Genomic DNA, 10,054 nt, shown 5'->3' with positions numbered 1-10,054 from the left:
AGGACTTACCATAATGCAGGGGGAAATGGTTTATATCCATATTTCCATTATGGTTTCAAAATTTTCTTTGAAGAAACACTAACCTATTATATTTTTACAGATATTTACAAAATAAATGGCTCATCTGATATCAAGGCAGGTGTCATTATAATTAAACTCATTGCCTTTAAAACTTCAATTATCAGCCTCATGAAAAATTTTATATAAATTGAGAAAGGACTTGCCTTTTTTATATAAAGCCATTTCTAGAACAACTGCCATAAGAGAGATTTAAAATTATATGCCCTTTGGATTTTATTCTGGGAAATGATTCAGCTTAATGCAAATCGTATCGGTAGCAGGATAAGCTCCTATTTGCATAGGTATTTTGGGATAGCTGTTTATTTTACGGCGAGACACTGATGGCCGGGGAATGGTGCTAATAATTTGACACAGAGGATGTTTCTTTCTGTGCTTCCCAGGAAGGCCAAGAAACATTTTTACAACAGAAAAACATTTGGAACTTCAAGTCTTGGGAAAGTTAAAATGATCAATTTGTACATTATAGAAAGTCATCCCACATGTTCCTGGGAAGGGAGATGAGAACAGACTTAACGACAAGCGTAAATATACCTCTTTATTGATTTCCATTTGTTGGGTTTTGGAATATCACCTTACAACTAGGATATCTGATGTATAGTTATGAACTTTCATTTCCCCCCCCCAAACTTTCATTCCCCCCACCCCGCAAACTATGCTATTAAATAAATAGGGATTGGCAAAGTGTTTCTGTAAGGGCCTAAATCATTGATCTTTTCCGTTTTGCTGGCTCTGTGGTCCCTGTCTTAACTACTCACTACGGATGTAGTGTGAAAACAGCAGAGACAGCAGGCAGACAGATGGGTGTGGCTGGATTCCAATAAAACTTGGTTCCCTAAAACAGGCTGTGTGCTGGATTTAGCCTCCTATGAACTGCCTGGACGATCCCAGTCCAGTTTTCTGTGGTGTCAGAGGAGAGCAGGCTTGGTGAGGGACAGGATTAGTTCCATCTTTGGAGAGGGCCTCCAGCTCTGTTTTGTCAGAGGCTCATCAAAGCCTACACCTGCTGAAGCTCTTCCTCAGCTGATGTAAAACTCTACCAGCCGAGTAGAAATTTTATTTCTAGTTCCTTTGTGTTCGGTGCCACAAGTTGTGATCTTTAAAAATTAACCTGTTTTTATAAAACGATGTGAAACGCGTCCTGAATTTGCGTGTCACCCTTGCCTGGGGGCTATGCTCCTATTGTCTGCAGCATTCCAATTTTAGCGTACGTGCTGTGAAGTGAGTACTAAAAGCCTAATCTTGTCTGTGAGTCTTCTAGGCACTGTTGTCTAGACGCAGTGGTCTAGTCATTGGCTGTCCAGCACCCACTATGAGGACCGGCATAAAGAACACCCTCGAATATTCCTTCACTTCTGCCCTCAAGTTCTGGAGTTTCTCTTTCCCCTGCTCCGAGGACAGTGGGCAAGGACTCTAACTGCCTCCTTCCTCCCTACACGTTTCTACGGCATCTGGGTTGCCAGTTTTCTGCCCTGATTTATCTGCCTCCGTTTCTCCTCCACGTTGTAAGACTCTCCCATCTACTCAATTGCCAAGTGGCCACCTGGCACCTCCCATCTCCTTCAGGTTGCATTTTTGGCGTTATGTTCATTCCCGCCTGCTGCTCCCAGATCAGACTGAGCTGGTATTCAATGACCATAAAACCAAAGATGAGGCTCAGATAGGAAATTTAACGGCTGGTTTAAAAGTAAACTAGCTGACCTGTTTTTATTCTGCCTTGCTCAGCTTATTTCTGTTTCTCCCTTTTCTGGGGGTGTTTTCCATTGCCAAGAATGGGGTCTTCGGTCCCCATTCTGCCTGCAGGGGGGGTGGGCTTACAGTGAAGCCCCAGTCTGCATTGTCCCTTGCTGCGTACCTGTAGGTAATAAGCCTGCTTCATATGACTTGTGTCAATTCATGGTCTGTGTCACCAGACTCAGACAATGCGAGGACCATTACACAGTAAACTTGCTGCACTATTGAGCAAAATCAGACCCAGGGTTCTGGCCGCAAATGCCACATTCAGTGGTAGGATTAGACCAAAGCGTCCACCTCCTGACCCCAGGTGGTTGCTCTTGCGTCAGACTGACAGTGTGTGATATGCACACGTATGTGTGTGACCAGGCCTTCCACCACATATGCATTCTGGAGCATGTGCTGAATGTCAGAGGGGAGGAAGCCCAGAAAAATTTGAGGCTCTTCTGCCAAACAAACAAATCTGATCCCGCTTTGATATAATCCAATCTTAGGCAGGAGGGAGGCCTGCAGAGTTTCCCCAACACACTCTGGTGCCGAGCTCTTTTTGAGTGATGTCGTCTTCGGCTTCTGTTTTCTTCATGATGTGTAGAACAGTAGACACTGGGCTAGGCGGGTTCTGGGCCCCATCTGGGGAATGGATTCAGGCCATCTCCAGTGATTGAGAATGTGTGTGTTACATGCTGGGAAGTTTTTGTTTAGGAAACTTCTTTTCCATCTAGGAGGATGTTTAATAGACACTTGCACCAGGGAACTGACCATGGAAAATTATTTTCAGTATCCTCACAACATTGACTAGCACTTTCCCAGGTGTCTGCCCAGAGAGAAGGCTGACATTGAACTAGGAATCAGTGTTTTGCGCAGAGCAATGGCAATTTGTGCAGTCAGGAGGGATTCTGTTGTTGACTGTGAGGGTGCCATCACGCTGGGCAGAACGTAGAATGCACTCCGTGGTCTCTACCCCATCAGCTGTGGCCAGAGACTGCACTGCCACCTGTGACGGGGAACGTAAACAATACCTGACAAAATCCCAACTAAAAACTTAGAATCTCATCCAGCTCAACATTTTGTAACACACATACCATCAAGAACGTTCCTGAGAAGTGGGTAATACTTTACCTAGGACAGCTTAGGGGGTACTTCTGATGGCAGGGATTTCACATTATTTCATATTCTTCACGATAACTGAAGGTGCAGCAAGAAGCATCATTAATTCCTTCACTTCATGACAAGGTCAACACCACCCTGTTACCAAAACTTGAGGTAGGCAGAGCAGAACCCCCTGGGCTCAACCAGTTTGCAGTCATAACTGGAAAGTATTGAGTGCTTACGTTTTATACTGGTGTGGAGGAGGTTGTTGGTTCTCAGACACACCACGCTGGCAGCTTTATGTTTGAAATCTAAGTCTCTGAGCCAGTTTCAGAAATGCACTTTGCTTTGCAGTAGCTCTCAAGTCCACTTCTCCAGAGAAAATTCAGATACCTGAGAGGGTCGGCTGTTTTGCTTTGCATTGGCTTTGCCTGACCTAACTTCTTTTCCTCCATGTCCTCTAGGGCATGGGCTGGTTTTTCTGCAGCCCCTATGTGGCCCCGTCTTCATTAGTGGTGCTCAGGAGGCAGGGCGCAGGTCCTCTGGTCCAAGCCCAGGTGCATGGGAGGTAGGACTTGATGACTTTATTTTCACAAGCTGCTCAGGAGCTTTCGTTGTATACTGAAGACTCGGCTGAGTTGTAATTAAGACTCGTAATAAGCTGAGTTGCAGTGTTTCGGCCACTGGGCAGCCCCTCTCCAACTGAGGCTTTGTGAGTTCCCCCGACAGATGCCTGTGGATATTGCCTATTGGAGTGGACCGATTGATAGCACTCATCAGCTGACTGCTGTGACTTCACCAGGGACTCTCTGCATCATCCTCAGACACTGCTGTGAGTGGTTTTGGGGGAGTCTAATCCCTCCTTAATAACACCACAGGAAGACTTTTCACATCACTGTCCCCCTCTGCCCTGGCCCCACATGCTTTTCTGTCATCTGGCAGATCCCATGAGTCTGAAAGATCAGGGTTAGATGGAATTTTTCACACTGCAGGCTATTTTCCCTTAAAATTGCTTCCTATTCTTTCTGATGTTAGGGTGTGAGTTGAGTGTTGTCCTCTGAAAGGAAACTTGAGGTACAGTAGTTTAAGTACAGAGATGCTCCTTGGCTTACTATGTGATTACACCCCAGTCACACCATTATATTTTGAAAATATAAGTTGAAAATGTATCGACTCCACCACAGCTTAGCCCAGCCTATTGTACATGTGGTAAGAACACTGGCATTAGCCTACAGCTGGGCAGAATTATCTAACACAAAGCCTCTTCTCCAATGAAATGTCAACTGTCTCATGTAATTTATTAAATCCTGAATTGAAAATGAAAAACAGAATGGTCGCATGGGTACTCAATGCATGACTTCTACTGAATGACATCACTTTCTCACCGTTGGCAACTTGAAAAAAACCTGCAAATGGAACCATGATAAGTTAGTGAGTATCTGTATGATTGGGTGTCAAGATTTAGCTTTTTAACTCTGCCTGCTTAATCATAACACAGTTCTAAAGGTGGAAGCAGCAGAATGATCCCATTCCTTGAACAGGGAGTTAACTACGTAATAAGGAAACAGCGTTACTTTTAAGATGAAAGATGTGCTGGGAAACCTGCATGGACGGTAGTTCTGCGAGAAGCTGGGTTAATTGGCTGATTCAGCATGGACTCCATGTCCCTCAAGGAAGCCACCCAACAGTGCTAAGCATGGAAGGCTAAGGAGGACATTTCCCAGACTCCCTTGCAGCTAGAGTTTCAGCTGGTATTGCCCCACCAATCAAGGCAGCCTTAACACTTGCTGCTATTACCCCACCAATCAAGGCAGCCTTAACACTTGTTGGTATTACCCCACCAATCAAGGCAGCCTTAACACTTGCTGCTATTACCCCACCAATCAAGGCAGCCTTAACACTTGCTAGTATTGCCCCGCCAATCAAGGCAGCCTTAACACTTGCTGCTATTACCCCACCAATCAAGGCAGCCTTAACACTTGCTGCTATTACCCCACCAATCAAGGCAGCCTTAACACTTGCCGGTATTGCCCCACCAATCAAGGCAGCCTTAACACTAGCACCTGACTAGGGGCAAGTGGAGAGGAAGGTTTGGGAGGTGAAATGGGGCCCTGGATGAAGTTGTGGAGTCAGCCTCCTGGTGTCCCATCCACAGCAGAACAAGCAGCTTCCCAGAAGGCTGTTTTGGTGATATTAGTTTGGGAGTTCTTTCCAGAGATCTGGCCATACCGTTTGTTAATTGTTTTCTGCAGAAAATAGCTAGATTCAAAATCAAAAATACACAGATGTGTATTCATGTGGAGAATGTGACAGTGAGAGAGACAATTAATGGAAGCTATAGCCACATTGAATTTCCAAATTTCATTTTGCATTGCCCAAACCCTCCTTTGAATGAACATTAATGCCAAAAGGTGTGAGAAAACCATTTACAACTTTGCAACTTTGTGTGTCTGTGTCTGTGTATTTTTTTCTTTTCTTTTCTTTTCTTTTTTTTTTTTTTTTGAGTGCTGGGTAGAGTGCTATGGCATCACAACTCTCAGCAATCTCAAACTGTTAGGCTCAAGTGATTCTCCTGCCTCAGCCTCCCGAGTAGCTGAGACTACAGGTGTCCACCATAACCACCAGGTAGTTTTTCTATTTTTAGTAGAGATGGGGTTTCATCTCAGGCTGGTCTTGAACTCCTCAGCTCAAGCAACCTACCTGCTTTGGCCTCCCAACCATATATATTTCTTTTCTCAGGTTGTTTCTTTGTCCAAGACCTTGAGTTGTCATCGGTATAAAAAGAGAGGGTGTTCTTATATTTTTTAATTCAGGTTTTTATAGCCACATAAGCATCACTTCTCAGAGAACAGGGATCTTCAGAATCTCTTCTGGAAGGAAACGTGATTATTGCTTTAGCCTCCCAGAAGGAACTTTAGTGAACAGTAACAGTATATTTATTTACTCCAAGTGACGGAGCACAGTGGGAAACTTAGCCACATAAAAAGAAATACAGCCGAAAAGAAGAGAAGATACACTTCTTGTTTTCACTTAAAATCTTTGATTGGCATCTCAATGGATCCAATTCCCCAGAGTGGTACCACTTCGCAGTTCATTTGACGTGTGTGCACAGGCGGTATTTCCCCTTGAGTTTGTATTCACTCCTGGGCAGCCTCACGCTACACCCTTCAGTAATCAGACTGACATCTACACTGGAAGGAGAATTTTCTGCAGACAACTGCTCATATTTCCAAAATATTTACATCTCTATTGGTGCTCTGTTTTCTCTCTGCTTGCCCTGAAACAATTTATGGGAAATTGAACAAATAAATGATCCCTATCAATGCACTCAGATGGGGTTCTTCACTTCTGTTTTCACAGTGGAGTGATATTTACTACCCCAGGCTTAGTTACCCCAACAGTCTTCACATAAAGTAGATAAAATATTTTTAAAACCCGTAATAGAGTAAGACCAAAAAGAAAAGAAAAAGAAGACATGGGAAGGGCAGGCTTATGAAAAGAAAATCTTCATCATAGCATTTAGTTGAATTCTGCCAGAGGTGTTTAAATCTTAATTGTTTTTTTCTGGTTAGTGTTTTACTTAATAGAAAAATTACTGTATATTCTTACCTTATGTTAGGTTATAATGCAATTTGATGTAATGGCAATACACAAGACTAAATTGGTTGCTCAATCTGAGTGACAACCAGCTCTTACGGTGCCGGTACAAAGTGTATAATTACGTATTGCCCATGGGTGCCGACAGATACCTAATACCAGGTGAGTGTCATAGAGGATTGAATTTTCTGTACTGAGCACACTTTTAAACTACATAGGATATGACATTATGTAATTGCCAACTCATTATTTGATATAACGCTGATCCATTTGATGAGCTTACTCTGTAAACACAAAGTCTATGAGTCATGTTAACATAGTGCATGAAACCATGTTCGTGGTGGTTTGGGGGTGAACTACTCATTGTTTGATGACGAATGAATGACTGTGGATCAGGAGCCCGTCAGCATGTATTAAAGCAAATGTTTCCTTAGTGTCAATCTAGTAGACTAGAAGGATTAATTCTCTTTATAGACCAATGTATGTTATTGACATTTGCTTCCTCAGACACCTGCTGCCATATCCCTTGTGCTTGGGGGGCGGGGTCTACCTTTATTGCCTGTCTCTTAAATTTAAGATGTTTGCTGTTACCTCACGTTACTATTTGCCTGGATTCAGATACTTCTGGAATTCCGTTCATGAATTGGGTGATTTTATTTTTAAGTTAGCTGTATGTAATAGGACTTGGAGACTTCTAGGGGAGACCCTGAACTGCTAATTCTTCCCCTAAATTACTGGCTCAGGGTTTATCTCACCCACTAAGTGGACTCCTCTCCCTGACGTTTGGCACCTGTGTCCCAGGTGGGACTTGGTGCCCCCATCACTGGTGTAAAGGGTGCAAGAAAACTCGCCCTTTATCTCACTGTTGAGTGTATTTTGTCCAAAAACTGTTATGGGTACACGTGAGAGTCGATTTTGTGTGTGTTGACACTGGCACTGGCTTTATTCATTATGATGAGGTGAATTGTAACTCCCCTCGCCCTTTTGATATGTTGATGTCTTAACCCTTCAAAGCACCAAACGTGACCTTCCTAGGTGAGGTCTTTATGAAGCTAATCAAGTTAAAATGAGGCTGTTGCAGTGGTGGTTTCTAGTCCAACAGGACTAATGTCCTTATAAAAGAGAAAAATTTGGACTCTGAGATGTGGAAAGATACAGCAAAAACACACACAGAAAAAGCAGCCGTCTACAAGCCAGCAGGAAGAGAGACTTGGGACAGGTCCTTCTCTTTCAGCCCTCAGAAGGAACCAAGGCTACAGCTAGGGACCAAATGTTTCTGTCCCCCCAGTATCCTTATGTTGAAAACTAAGCCCCAATTGATGGTATACTGAAGTGAGTTATTTGAGAGGTGACGAGGTCATAAGGGTGGGGCCCCCTCATGAATACAATTAGTGCCCTTATAAAACAGAGCCCAGAGTGCTCCCTCACCCCTTCCACCAAGTGAGGACACAGCAGGAAGATGCCTTCTGTGAACTGCAGAGTGGGCTCTCAAAGACACTGAATTTGCTGATGCCTTGCTCTTGGACTTCTCAGACTTCAGAACTGTGATTAAAAAATATAATTATTAGTATTATTTTCCTTTTTTTTTTTTTTTTTTGTAGAGACAGAGTTTCACTTTATTGCCCTTGGTAGAGTGCCATGGCGTCACACAGCTCACAGCAACCTCCAACTCCTGGGCTTAGGCAATTCTCCTGCCTCAGCCTCCCGAGTAGCTGGGACTACAGGCGCCTGCCACAACGCCCGGCTATTTTTTTTTTTTTTATTGCAGTTTGGCCGGGGCTGGGTTTGAACCCGCCACCCTCAGTATATGGGGCCGGCGCCCTGCTCACTGAGCCACAGGTGCCGCCCAGTATTATTTTCCTTTTAAGTCACCAGTTCATGACTCTTTCTTCCAGCAGCCCCCTGGAAACCAATACCATGCAGACAGCAGCCCCCTAGAAACCAATACCATGCAGAGTCATTTTAACATGAGGGTTACAAAGCCTTACAGATTCATGAGAGATGACTGCAACCTGGCCACATGTAACCAAACTCATCCTAGTTCATGTGTGAATCTCCTGGCTTTGTCAAACAAAAGACAACTGGTCATCCTGGCTTCCCTCCAGTGTCCATAGCATGCTGTCTCCCTGAGTTGGCACTTTATTCCTTACGAACAGCTACTCAAAAGGAAGAGTGGCATTTATGGCCTTTGCAGGAATAGGGCTAAGTGACCAGGACAGGTCCTGTGAGTAGCTGGCAGCCTCCAGGGCTTACTCAGGAGGAGTGATGAAAAGACTTCTGATTTCAGAATATATCCCCTGCAGCCCTGCAAAAATCTAAAATTCCACTGCCCTTTTGATTTTTAATAGATTTTTCAGTGTCAAAGTGTGTTTTAGGTCAGGTTCTTTGGCAGCCCGGAGTCTGCGATGGGGATTCATTGGCAGAGGTCTCAGAGGAGAATCCTCCCAGGAAATGAAGGAGGCAGAAGTGCATGGGCAGAGCAGGGAGATGGGCTCTGATTGCAGCAGAAGCCTCAGCCTGATCCCCTGAGGACCTGAGGGACATACATGGCAGCTTCGAAATACACCAGCAGTTTTGCAAGAAGAGACAGTTTGCATTCCTCTGCCCTAGAGTCTTGGCAGACCCATAATTGCTTCCACCAATAGACTATGGTGACAGTGACATCAAATGACATTTTAAAATGATTTCTACTTGCGAAATACACAGAAGATAAAATTTCCTGTCTTCACCATTTTTAAGTGTGCAGTTCAGTAGTGTTAAGTGTTCATGTCGCTGTACAGGGATCACCACCTTCCCTCTTCAGAACTCCTCCGCCCTTGCAGAGCAAACACTCTGTACCCATTAAATAATATAGCGTCTCCCAAAGGTCACTGTGCATAGTTAAATTCACAAACTTTTATTACATTTTGTGTTATATAGTTTTAGGTTTATGTATCAACATGGAAGAGAATATTTTGTAAATAAAGGTACATTTCTCTACAATTTCCCACTTCCCCTATGAATGTACATATAGTGTGATGAATAGACTTCCTGTTCATTCTGGATACCTCATAGGCGTGGAATTATATGGTATTTTTGCCTTTTTGTGATGGCATATTTTACTTCACACAATTCCCTTCATGCTCATCCATGTTGCAGTATGTTCCAGAATTTCCTTTTTTGTTCAGACTGAATAGTAATAGTCTGTTATGTGGCTAGCCCACATCAGTGTGTATTCATTTTCCTCTTGGTGTCCACTTGGGTTTTTCTACCTTTTGGCCATTGTGAATAATGTTGTTATGAACACAGGTACACAAATATCATTTTGAGTTCTTGTTTTCAGCTCTTTGGGGGTATTGTCCACAAGTGGAATTGCTACATCACAGAGTAATTCTATTTTTAACTTTTTGAGAAACTTCCATAGTGTTTTCCATTATGCCTGCCCCCATTTTACACTCTCCAAACAGTGAAATTTAGCTTCTCTGCTTCCTCAGCACTCCTTGCTATTTTTGGGGTGTGTGTGTGTGTGTGTGTGTGTGTGGTGTTTGTTTGCTTACTTTTGTTTTTGTTTTCCTGA

At 43.6% G+C, this 10,054-nt stretch overlaps 1 non-coding gene across 1 annotated transcript; it reads right to left on the bottom strand.

Moving 5' to 3' along the window:
- Positions 1-1,201: 1,201 nt before the first annotated feature.
- On the bottom strand, positions 1,202-1,307 carry LOC128578785 (U6 spliceosomal RNA). The gene has a single exon (XR_008377906.1). It is a non-coding gene; the product is annotated as a U6 spliceosomal RNA (small nuclear RNA).
- Between the last annotated feature and the right edge of the window lie 8,747 nt (positions 1,308-10,054).

This window comes from Nycticebus coucang, chromosome X, assembly GCF_027406575.1.
Source record: "Nycticebus coucang isolate mNycCou1 chromosome X, mNycCou1.pri, whole genome shotgun sequence".
NCBI lineage: Eukaryota > Metazoa > Chordata > Mammalia > Primates > Lorisidae > Nycticebus > Nycticebus coucang.
This window is presented reverse-complemented; position numbering and strand designations above follow the sequence as displayed.